The sequence below is a fragment of the Rhinoderma darwinii genome, chromosome 2 (assembly GCF_050947455.1).
Source record: "Rhinoderma darwinii isolate aRhiDar2 chromosome 2, aRhiDar2.hap1, whole genome shotgun sequence".
Taxonomy (NCBI): domain Eukaryota; kingdom Metazoa; phylum Chordata; class Amphibia; order Anura; family Rhinodermatidae; genus Rhinoderma; species Rhinoderma darwinii.
This window is the reverse complement of record NC_134688.1, coordinates 279,514,641-279,527,034: the sequence shown is the minus strand read 5'-3', so window position 1 is coordinate 279,527,034 and position 12,394 is coordinate 279,514,641.

The following is a 12,394-nucleotide window of genomic DNA, read 5'->3' as shown; positions in this document are numbered from 1 at the left end:
TGAGTGGTTTCGGGAAGTTGCCTTGATACAGCGAATGGAACACTTGGTGGCTCACTCCCCGGCAGCTGTGGTAAAATACACGTCTACATGGTCTCCTTGGATAGTGTTTCTTTCTTCGCCTTCCTACCTCACGGTTGTAGCCTGAGTCGGCCTATGCCCCTGTGAAACATACTACGGCTCTTGCTCGCTGCTGATTTTTTACTCATAATACGCTGGAACTGGAGTCCAGGATCCCTCCTGTCCTCTCCCCTCCCCCCTATCCTTCCCTCTCGTGGGGCCTTTTTCTGTACTTTCTTTCCCCCTGACTAGGGCTAAGTGCCTCTCCTTCTCTGTTTGAGTTAAGTGATCTCATTGTACCTTTTGATGATTATGCCTTTATGATTATTCATGCTACTGTTGTACACTGATAATTCTGTTTCATGTCAAGATGTGATGCACATTATTGATTTTTCCCTTTTTTTTTCTGTATGTTTTTGCTTTGGTCCACTGACCTTGTTTGTTCTTTTAGTTATGGGTGGAGGCCTTCTCTCCCATATGTTTTGTAATTTTGTGTTCTAAAACTCAATAAAAATTTTTGAATAAGAAAAAAGGTTATTTCGGTCTGTACTCTTTATAAAGAGGTCTGTCACTAGATGGTCATCTCTAATAAGAACAGTAGTGTCAAGAAACTGTATTGATTCGGTTGAGCTAACCATGGTAAACTTAATATCATGGTCCATCCCGTTGAGATCCACAAAAAACTCTTGAAGAGAGTCCTGTGTGTCAGTCCAAATGAGGAATATGTCGTCTATGTATCTCCACCTTCCAAAACCTTGGAAAAATGGTGGGACACATAGACGACAGATTCCTCAAGGTCCGCCATAAAAATGTTGGCATAAGTGGGAGCCATATTAGACCCCATGGCGGTACCTTTTAATTGAACAAAAAAATCGTCACCAAATAAAAAATAATTGCATGTCAGAATAATTTCCAATAGGCCAAGAGCAAATTCCTTACATTCAGGAGAAAGATTTGTAGTATCCAAAGCTTTTTTCACACTAGACAACCCCTTTTCATGATTGATAGAAGTGTACAGTGAAATTACATCAAATGATGCCAAAATGGCCCCTCTAGGTATATGTAAATCACGGATCTTAGATAGAAAATCATATGTATCTCTGACATAAGACCTAGCTGAAATTGCTGAATACCTTAATAATTTATCCAGAAAAATTGCTGAAGGGCTAAATAAAGAGTTTCTACCCAAAACGATCGGGCGCCCTGGTGGATTATCCAAATCCTTATGAATTTTTGGAAGACAGTATATCAGGGGAGTAACCGGATGTTTAGGAAGTAGAAACTCATGCAATTCTTTGTCTACCAAATCAAGTGCATATGGATTGTCGACCAAATATTTCAATCTCCTCATGAATGTAAATTTAGGATCTCCATTAACCTTTCTCTGATCATATCAACTCTGATCATATAGTTGTCTTTCCAATTCATTGACATAAAGTTGTCTGTCCATAACGACGATCTCCCCGCCCTTGTCCGCAGGTTTGATCACGAGATCGTCGTTATGGACCAACTCCTTCAGTGCCAAATCTGTTCACGTGTGAGGTTAGGGTTAATCAAAGGTTCACCCCGACATAACACATTAGTTTTCAATGCACAAACATCTCTTTTCACAGAAGAAATAAAAGCATCCAATACATCAGAATTAATCACAGGTGAAAAATCGCTCTTATTAAAGAGCCCAAATTTTTAAGGCAAAGTTCAGGTGTAGGTACAGATTCTGAGATAGAGGGTAGTGGTTTATCAGAGAACCACAATTTAAATTTTAGTGACCTGAAAAAGGACTGTAGGTCAATATCCAGCTGGCACCAGTCCGTAGTAGAGGTTGGACAAAAAGAAAGTCCCTTGCTCAATAAGGACATTTGTGTAGGAGATAATATACTCGAAGATATATTTATCACCTAGGATTGTTGTGTGGCATTTAATTTTTCTGAGCCCCCACAAATTTAGTGGATCTTCCGCTCCTTGTTTTCTGATTTTCGATGGTGACGTCTACCACCCCTTCTGGTGCGGCGTTTCTCTCCAACGTAACCGATCTGGTTACATCTAAAAAATCAGTTGTCATAAACTGTGGAACTTTTCTGTTCCTAGTGGATTTCTTGCCATCATTATTTGTTTTCACATTTGTATTACCATTAGCTTGCCAACCATACACATGCCCAGTACTGTAATCCTCATAATCACGGTGCCACTTGTGTCTCTTAGCCTCCTCCTGTTCAGATTGGAATTTATCCATCTGTTGTGTAACCCGATCCTTGTAACTGAGCAGCTGAAACGTTGCACCTTTTTCACTGATGGGTGAATAAACTTTCTATTTTTTGAACCTTGGAGTGCTGCCTCTTTCTCCTTACATTTGTATACCATTGGGGATTTACAAGTCGGATCCCTGGAGGCTTGCACCCTTATGCCCTGGAGGTTTTTGTTCTACTGTCCTGCCCATACACCTTCTCTTGCAAAGGTATATAGATATAAATCCAAAATGAGATTATATAGATCACAAAAAGAATTGGCCAAACCAGAGGATCAAAGCGCTGTACCAACCCGTAGATTGCAGGGTGAGTCACAAACAAAATATCTCCACACTCAACGCCCCGACGTGCGTTTCGCCGTCCGCTTTCTCAAGGGGTACTGACTGATGGGATAACAGTCACTTTAAATATAGGACGTAATGGGAGGAGATTCAGATAATGTCCAATAGATATACAGCATGTAGACATCACAATCACGAACATAACACGCATACCATGACTATGAGCTCCAAATGGCGTACATGACTGGCAAAACCCTCACTCGTATTCGCGGGCGCCATGATGGTACGTGCTGCGCACCAGCACCACCAGGAGCGCCGGAAGTGGAGCACAGTACGACCCGCACATCAGGTAAGAAAGAGAGTTTGGCCATCTTGGAAACTGGAATATATGCCAGAAGTCCAAAATTTTAAAGAGGCAGTATAAGCAAGAGGGACATGCTATAAAGCGCTGAGTCAGACAAGCCACCCCAGATCGGCCCAAAGACATGGGGGGAGAGGAGTAGAGGATGTGCCTCAGCGCTCGTATGCATTATAAACAGACCCAATCAAGAATGTTAATATACAATGGTACAATACGTTCATCAGCATGTCATAAAGACGTTTACACAATTTAAAGCGTAAATATTACATATTGTTTACAAGTATATATGCATCTATATGTATATGTGCACAGACACCGATTTATCAAAAAAATATGTATATACAAACATATATATATATATATATATATATATATATATATATATATGAGAAAACCATATAAACATGAGAAATTATATATGATGAAAATCAAAAATAAAAATGAGTGTAAAAATGAGATAAAGTAAGTGAGCTGAGTGAACACACGTGCACGTGATAGTGATTGTAAAGAATGAAATAAACGTGAAAAAAAGTGATTAACCCCTTCCCTCTTTAGCCACTTTTGACCTTCCTGACAGAGCCTCATTTTTCAAATCTGACATGTGTCACTTTATGTGGTAATAACTCCGGAATGCTTTCACCTATCCAAGCGATTCTGAGATTGTTTTCTCGTGACACATTGGACTTTATGTTACTGGCAAAATTTGCTCGATATGTTCAGTATTTAATTGTGAAAAACACCAAAAATTAGCGAAAAATTGCAAAAATTAGCATTTTTCTCAATTTAAATGTATCTGCTTGTAAGACAGGCAGTTATACCACACAAAATTGTTGCTAATTAACATCACCCATATGTCTACTTTAGATTGGCATTGTTTTTTGAACATCCTTTTGTTTTTCTATGACCTCACAAGGCTTAGAACTTTAGCAGGAATTTCTCACATTTTCAAGAAAATTTCAAAAGGCTATTTTTACAGGGGCCAGTTCAGTTGTGAAGTGGTTTTGAGGGCCTTATATATTAGAAACCCCCAAAAAGTCACCCCATTTTAAAAACTTCACCCCTCAAAGTATTTAAAACAGCATTTAGAAAATGTCTTAACCCTTTACACATTTCACAGGAATTAAAGCAAAGTAGAGGTGAAATGTACAAATTTCATATTTTTCTGCAGAAATAAATTTTGAATACAATTTTTTTTATAACACAGAAGGTTTTACCAGAGAAATGCAACTCAATATTTGTTGCCCAGTTTCTGCAGTTTTAGGAAATATCCCACATGTGGCCGTAGCGTGCTACTGGAATGAAGCACCGGCCTCAGAAGCAAAGGAGCACCTAGTGGATTTTGGGGCCTTATTTTTGTTAGAATATATTTTAGGCACCATGTCAGGTTTAAAGGGCTCTTGCAGTGACAAAACAGTAAAAATCCCCCAAAAGTGACCCCATCTGGGAAACTAGACACCTCAAGGAAATTATCTAGGGGTGTAGTGAGCATTTTGACCGCACAGGTTTTTTACAGAAATTATTGGAAGTAGGCCGTGAAAATTAAAATCAACATTTCTTCAAAGAAAATGTAGGTTTAGCGATTTTTTTCTCATTTCCACAAGGACTAAAGGAGCGCAAAATTTGTAAAGCAATTTCTCCCGAGTAAAACAATACCTCACATGTGGTAATAAACGGTTGTTTGGAGACACGGCGTGGCTGAGAAGGGAAAGAGCGATATTTGGCTTTTGGAGTTCACATTTAGCAGGAATGGTTTGCGGAGGCCATGTAACATTTACAAAGCCCCTGAGGTGACAAAACAGTGGAAACCCCCAAGTGACCCCATTTTGGAAACTATACCCCTTGAGGAAATTATCTAGGGGTATAGTGAGCGTTTTGACGCAACAGGTTTTTTGCATAAATTATTGGAAGTAGACCCTGAAAATGACAATCTAAATTTTTTCAAAGAAAGTGTAGGTTTAGCTAATTTTTAATAATTTCCACAAGGACTGAAGGAGAAAAAGCACCACAAAATTTGTAAAGCAATTTCTCCCGAGTAAAACAATACCCCACATGTGGTAATAAACGGTTGTTTGGAGACACGGCGTGGCTGAGAAGGAAAAGAGCGCTATTTGGCTTTTGGAGTTCACATTTAGCAGGAATGGTTTGCGGAGGCCATGTCACATTTACAAAGCCCCTGAGGGGACAAAACAGTGGAAACCCCCCACAAGTGACCCCATTTTGGAGACTACACCCATTGAGGAAATTATCTAGGGGTATAGTGAGCGATTTGACCCCACAGTTTTTTTGCAGAAATTATTGGAAGTAGGCCCTGAAAATAATAATCTACATTTTTTCAAAAAAAATCTAGGTTTAGCTAATTTTTTCTCATTTCCAGAAGGACTGAAGGAGAAAAAGCACCACAAAATTTGTAAAGCAATTTCTCCCGAGTAAAACAATACCCCACATGTGGTAATAAACGGCTGTTTGGACACACGGCAGGGCTTAGAAGGGAAAGAGCACTATTTGGCTTTTTGAGATCACATTTAGCAGGAATGATTTGCGGAGGCCAGGTCACATTTGCAAAGCCCCTGAGGGTACAAAACAATGAAAACGCCCAAAAAGGGACTCCATTTAGGAAACTACACCTCTTGAGGAATTCATCTAGGGGTGTAGTGAGCATTTTGACCCCACAGATGTTTCATAGAATTTATTAGAATTAGGCAGTGAAAATAAAAACAGTCCTTTTTCTTCAATAAGACGTAGCTTTAGCGCACATTTTTTCATTTTCTCAACAAATAAAGGAAAAAAAGAACCCAACATTTGTAAAGCAATTTCTCCCGAGTACGGCAATACCCCATATGTGGTCATAAACTGCTGTTTGGGCAAACGGCAGGGCTCAGAAGAGAAGGACCGCCATTTGGAGTGCAGATGTTGCTGGATTGGTTTCTGGGCGCCTGTGGGCCCAAAACAGTGGAAACCCCCCAGAAGTGACCCCATTTTGGAAACTACACCCCTCAATGCATTTACCAAGGGGTGTAGTAAGCATTTTAACCCTGAAGGTGTTTTGTAGAAATTAGTGTTCACTCGATGTTGCAGAGTGAAAATGGGATTTTTTTCCATAGATATGCCAATATGTGGTGCCCGGCTTGTGCCACCATAACAAGTCAGCTCTCTAATTATTATGCGGTATTTCCCGGTTTTAGAAACACCCTACATGTGGCCCTAATCTTTTGTCTGGACATATGACAGGGCTCAGAAGTGAAGAGTACCATGCGGAGTGGAGGCCTAATTTGGCGATTTACAAAGTATTGGTTCACAACTGCAGAGGCTCAGATGTGAAATAATAAAAAGAAACCCCTGATAAGTGACCCCCACTATGGAAACTGCACCCCTCAAGGCATTTATTAAGGGGTGTAGTGAGCATTTTCACCCCACAGGTCTTTTCCATAAATGAATGAGCTGCGGATGGTGCAAATTAAAAATTTATATTTTTACCTAGATATGCCATTCAATGGCAAATATGTCATGCCCAGCTTATGACGCTGGAGACACACACCCCAAAAATTGTTAAAAGGGTTCTCCCGGGTATGACGATGCCATAAATGTTGAAGGAAACTGCTGTTTGGGCACGCTGTAGTGTTCAGAGCCGAAGGAGCACCATTTGGCTTTTGGAGAGCGGATTTTGCTTGGTACTATATTTGTTTGAGTATTGCTGGTGTTTTATAATGTGGGGGTACATGTAAGCGGGGCGGAGTATATAAGGGGCATAGTCAGGTGGTATAAAAAAATAAAATAATCCATAGATGTGTGTTACGCTGTGAAGCAATCCTTTCCGCACAGGCCAATGTCGCACTGATAAATGGTGTCATTTCTTATCCCCCTTTTGGTCCACACTCCGCACCTTTTGTAGTTTGCGGAATTTTGCTGGGAAAGTGTTGTCCTGGTATAATACGGGCACCATCGCTTCCAGCGGATATGTTTGGGCTCTCCCCTTCCTGGTTCCCTAATTTTAGGTCCTTGAAAAATCGCCTCTTCAAACAGAAGAAATGTTCCCCTCGGGCACAACTGCATATTTTTTTATTTCCTGACTTATTGGAGCCATAACTAATTTTATTTTTCATAGACGTAGCGGTATGAGGGCTGGTTTGTTGCGGGACGAGCTGTAGTTATTATTGGTACCATTTTGGGGTACATGTGACTTTTTGATCACCCTTTATCCTATTTTTTCGGAGGCCAGGTAAACAAAAAAACGCAATTCTGGCACTGCTTTTTTCGTTTTTTTTTATACAGCGTTCACCATGCGTTATAAATTACATGTTAACTTTATTCTGTGGGTCAGTACGATTCTGGCGATACCTAATTTATAGCACTTTTTTATGTTTTACAACTTTTTGCACAATAAAATTACTTTTGTAAAAAGAATGTATTTTTTCTGTCGCCAAGTTGTGAGAACCATAACTTTTTAATTTTTTTGTCGACGGAGGTGTATGAGGGCTTGTTTTTTGCGGGACGAGCTATAGTTTTTATAGGTACCATTTTTGGATACGTGCGACTTTTTGATCACTTTTTATTCTAATATTTGTAGGGCAAAGTGACCAAAAAACAGAAACTCTGGTAAAGTTTTTTACTTTTTTTTTTATGCTGTTCACCGTGTGCAATAAATAATATAATATTTTGATACCTCAGGTCGTTACGGTCGTGGCGATACCAAATACATATGGTTTATTATTATTTTTCAATAATAAAGGACTTGATAAGAGTAAAAGGGGGATTGTGTTTTATTTGATTACTTGAAACTTTTATTGTTTTCAAACTTTTATTTTTTGCACTTTTTTTTACACTTTTTTATACTTTTTTTTACACTTTTCTTCAAGTCCCACTAGGGGACTTGAAGGTCCAACGGTCAGATATTTTTTTTTCTAATACATTGCACTACCTATGTAGTGCAATGTATTAGATCTGTCAGTCATTCACTGACAGCAAGCCGATTAGGCTTCGCCTCCCGGCGGGGCCTAAATCGGCTTCCGTAATGGCAGAGCAGGAGACCATTGTGTCTCCTGTTGCCATAACAGCAGTCGCCAGTCCCGATTGCCTCTCAGGGCTGGCGATCTGCTAGTAACCGCTACGATGCAGCAATCGCTTTCGATTGCTGCATCGAAGGGGTTAATGGCAGGGATCGGAGCTAGCTCCGGTTCCTGCCGTTACAGGTGGATGTCAGCTGTACAGTACAGCTGACTTCCACCGCTGATGACGCCGGATCAGCTCCTGACCCGGCGCCATCTTGCCGGCAGCTACGGAAGCCGATCAGGCTCCGCCGCCGGGCGGAACTTGACCGGCTTTGGTGCTAGGCAGACCGGGAGGCCAGTATTAGGCCTCCGGTTGCCATTGCAGCCACCGGAACCCCGGCAATTTCATTGCAGCGATCGCGTTTGAGCGCTGCACTTAAGGGGTTAATGGCGGGGATCGAAGCTAATTTCGGTCCCCGCCGTTACAGTCGGAGGTCAGCTGTAAGATACAGCTGAGATCCGACGATGATGGCACCGACTCAGCTTCTGAGCCGGTGCCAAACATTTGACGTAAATGTACGGCATTTTGCTTTCCATGACGTACATTTACGTCAAATGTCGGGAAGGGGTTAAGACTGCACCTGAAAAAATATAAACACTATTAATCAAACAACAGCAATTAGCAATATTATTAAGCAGATTAATGCTACAAAGTCAATAAAACGATAAATGTGTGTTATAAAGGTCTATATAATGATTGATCAAAAAAAAAATATATAAGTGAAAATATATGTGAATTTGAACATATTTGATAATAAATATATAATGGACAATAATAAATATATGTGAATATATATAATAATAAATATATAATGGACCATAGAACATATAAAAATTAGTAGTGCTATGTATATACAATAACTGTAATAATGTATATAGATGTAAATATAATATGTGAATATAAAAAAGCAATTAAAAATAAATGCATATAATAGAGCCACAATGGGTAAACAAAAAGATTACCAATACATACTCCTTGAGAAAGCTGAAGGACATATAGTAAAACCAATGCAAGTAAAAGAATATACATAAAGTGACCCTCGTAAATATACAAAGCCCACACATGACCATGACACCTGTGAAGAGAATAAGAGTATGTATCAAAAAAATATCGAACCTCAATATCTAGGTCCCGCCAATGAGAAATACGTCCCAAACGCAGACACGGTATTAACAGTATACCACAAGTGATCCCATCAGACACATATACATAAACAAAGTAAAATTAATGATGCTGTAGGACCCTGATAATAGATTAGAGAAAAGACGCGAAGGACATTTTTTCATTTAAGCCATGTGGTGAGCTGGTATTCAATTTCGTTATCCACTTACATTCGATGCGCTCAAGTTTTCGGAAGGTATCCCCACCGCGCGATCCGATAATGATTTTATCAATGCCATGTACTTTCAAATCTTGCCATCTGTTATTATGATGGTCACGAAAATGTCTGGGGATAGATTTAAGTTTGTTAATTGTATCCCAATCATTACCCTCAATTCTTCCAGCCTTTTTGATGTCTATTACATGTTCCTGGAGATTTTCAATTCTCTCATGGTCATGACTATATAGGAGAGGCCACATGGACATGTTGCCCTGTAAACAACCCCAGAAGTACTGCAATTAATAAAATTTACAATATAGTCAAAAAATACATCCGTCTTGACTATCAAATTGCAGATAGAGCAGTGACCACAGGGGAATGATCCCCACTTCGGTCCCTTGGAACCATAAAGATAAATATTAGAATTTGGAGCATTATAATGACTCCGAACTAGATGGTCACTCAGAGTTTTGCTCCTTTTGGCTGTTAATTGAGGTTTTGGAGGTAAATACCTCTTTAAATCCGGATCAGTCAACAGGATAGGCCAGAAGCGGGTCACAATTTTTTGAATCTCAGTCCATTGTGTATTGTATGTAGTAATAAGCCTTACCGTGTCCTCATTATTTTTATTTTTCCGTTGTTGAATGTGACGACTATTGCGGTCGGTATGATATGCTCTCTGGTATCCTTTTTCAATGTCATTTTTACGATATCCACGTTGTGAGAAACGAGCTTCAGGCACTGAATTCATTTTCAAAATTGGATTGAGAATCACATACACGTCTTGCCCTCAGAAATTGGCCTGTTGGGATGGCACGTATGATGTGTGAGGGATGGAACGACGATGCATGTAAGAGGGCATTTACAGCTGTTTTTTAACGAAAGATAGTAGTACTAAGCTTACCCGTTATTTGGACTGTGATTTTGATGTCCAAGAATTCCATAAAATCTTGACTGATCACATTTGTTAGTTTAATATTACATGCATTAGTGTTCAGGATGACTAAGAACCGGTCCAGTTCAGCTCGTGTGCCCTGCCAAATGAATAGGATATCGTCAATGAAGCGCATCCAACTGACAACACAACCAGAGACCATATCCATGGCTACTCTAACAATCTCTTGTTCCCAGAAACCTAAAAATAGTTTTGCATAAGATGGGGCACAAGTGGCACCCATCGCCGTCCCGCGCAATTGCAAGTAGTACTTGTCCCTGAACAAAAAATAATTATGCTCTAGGACAAAGCGCAACAAAAGGATAAGAAAGTGAACCAATTCCCGGTCATGATCACCTGACCACAGAAAATATGAAATTGCAGATAAACCCAATTCATGGTCAATACAGTTATAGAGGGATTCGACATCGCAGGATACCAAATACATATCCTGCTCCATTGTTACTCCATCAAGACGTTTCAAAACATCGGTGGAGTCTTTGATGTACGATTGGAGACCCTCCACACAAGGGCGGAGGTAATAGTCCAAAAAGCGACAAATGGATTCACATAAGCTGCCACAGCCTGATACAATTGGTCGACCAGGGGGTTTCTTTTGGTCTTTATGTACCTTTGGCAGCAAGTATAGTGTGGGAGTGATAGGGAATTTGACAGTAAGTCCTTCCATGATTTTTTTGGTGATGATGTTATCATCAAGTGCGTCAGCAAGCATACCATCTAACTGTCCCTTAAAAGCCTCAGTTGGATTAGACACCAAACGCCTATAGCATTTAGCATCATGCAATTGCCTGTATGCCTCAAGTTCGTACATCTCCACAGGCCATACCACCACATTTCCACCCTTGTCTGCGTGTTTGAAAACGACACCCTTCATCTCTTTCAATTCATATAGAGCCTTACGTTTGGCCCATGATAAATTATCATAACCACATTCCTGTGGTAATTTGCGAAGTTCGTCAGTAACCATTCTGACAAACATGTCAACTGATGGATTCAGAGACAGGGGTGGATACGTGGTGGAGAGAGGACGAATAGTTGTTAGAAACTTGCCAATACTCACCTCCTGTTCCTGAGGTAGAGATTCTAACGCCCGGACCGCTTCCAATTCCTCCTGTGCTGTAAATAAGTTGTGAGGATCATTTTTAGAAAAATATTTTTTATATATTAATTTGCGTGCAAATAAAAAAAAATCCTTGATGGCTGTAAAGTCATCAAAGCCTGATACAGGACAGAATGTCAGACCCAAAGAGAGCACAGAGTTTTGACTCGGAGTAAGTGTTATATCAGAAAGGTTAAGGCTAGGCTGGTAGATACGTGCACACCAGAACTCGTAGGGCAAAAATCAGAGGGCAACGGGAGTGTGGCGAAAATAACTAGATTTAAAATGTATTCATTTGGAAACCCCCCTTTTAAAAATGCTGTGTTTGCCCCTGGGAGGAGGCTCGTCAATGGCAGCAGGCCAAACCTTTATCCAGGAGCTGGGACGCAGAGGGTGTCAGTGTTCTACACAGCTCAATGACATCACTGCAGCACGCCGCCTGCGCCTGGTAGTGCAGAGCAAGAGGAGGACCCTGGCGCTTGTCATGGAAACGGTGTTAAGGTTAGTTTCAGGGGGGGTTTATTTCTTTAGAGCAAATGGGGCATTATTACTGTGTGGGGTCAGTAAGTGAGGCATTATTACTGTATGGGGCAATATTAATATGGGACCACTAACTGAGGCATTATTACTGTATGGGACACTGAAAGTGATATTAATACTGTATGGGGGCACTAAAGGAGGCATTGTTAATATATGGGGCACAAAGGGGGCACAGATACTGAGGAGGTGCTTTTATTGTAGGGAGCACCAAGGGATCATTTTTATTATCTGGGGCACTTAAAATGGAGAGTTTCTTTAGAGGGTGGGGTATAGGATGGGAGGATGCTGGAAAAGCGAGGAACCAACCTGTCTGTGTGTCAAATTCTGCAGACTTGAGTCCGGTTGGAAGAAGCTGTCACAGTGGTCTGGGCCAGATGGAGAAGAAAAGGGAATGTAAACAACTCTAATCAGAAAATATGTCATCTGTGAGTCACTGTAACTGTATTGTAATCACATATGGTCTGCAGAGCACTTGTGTATGAATGGTA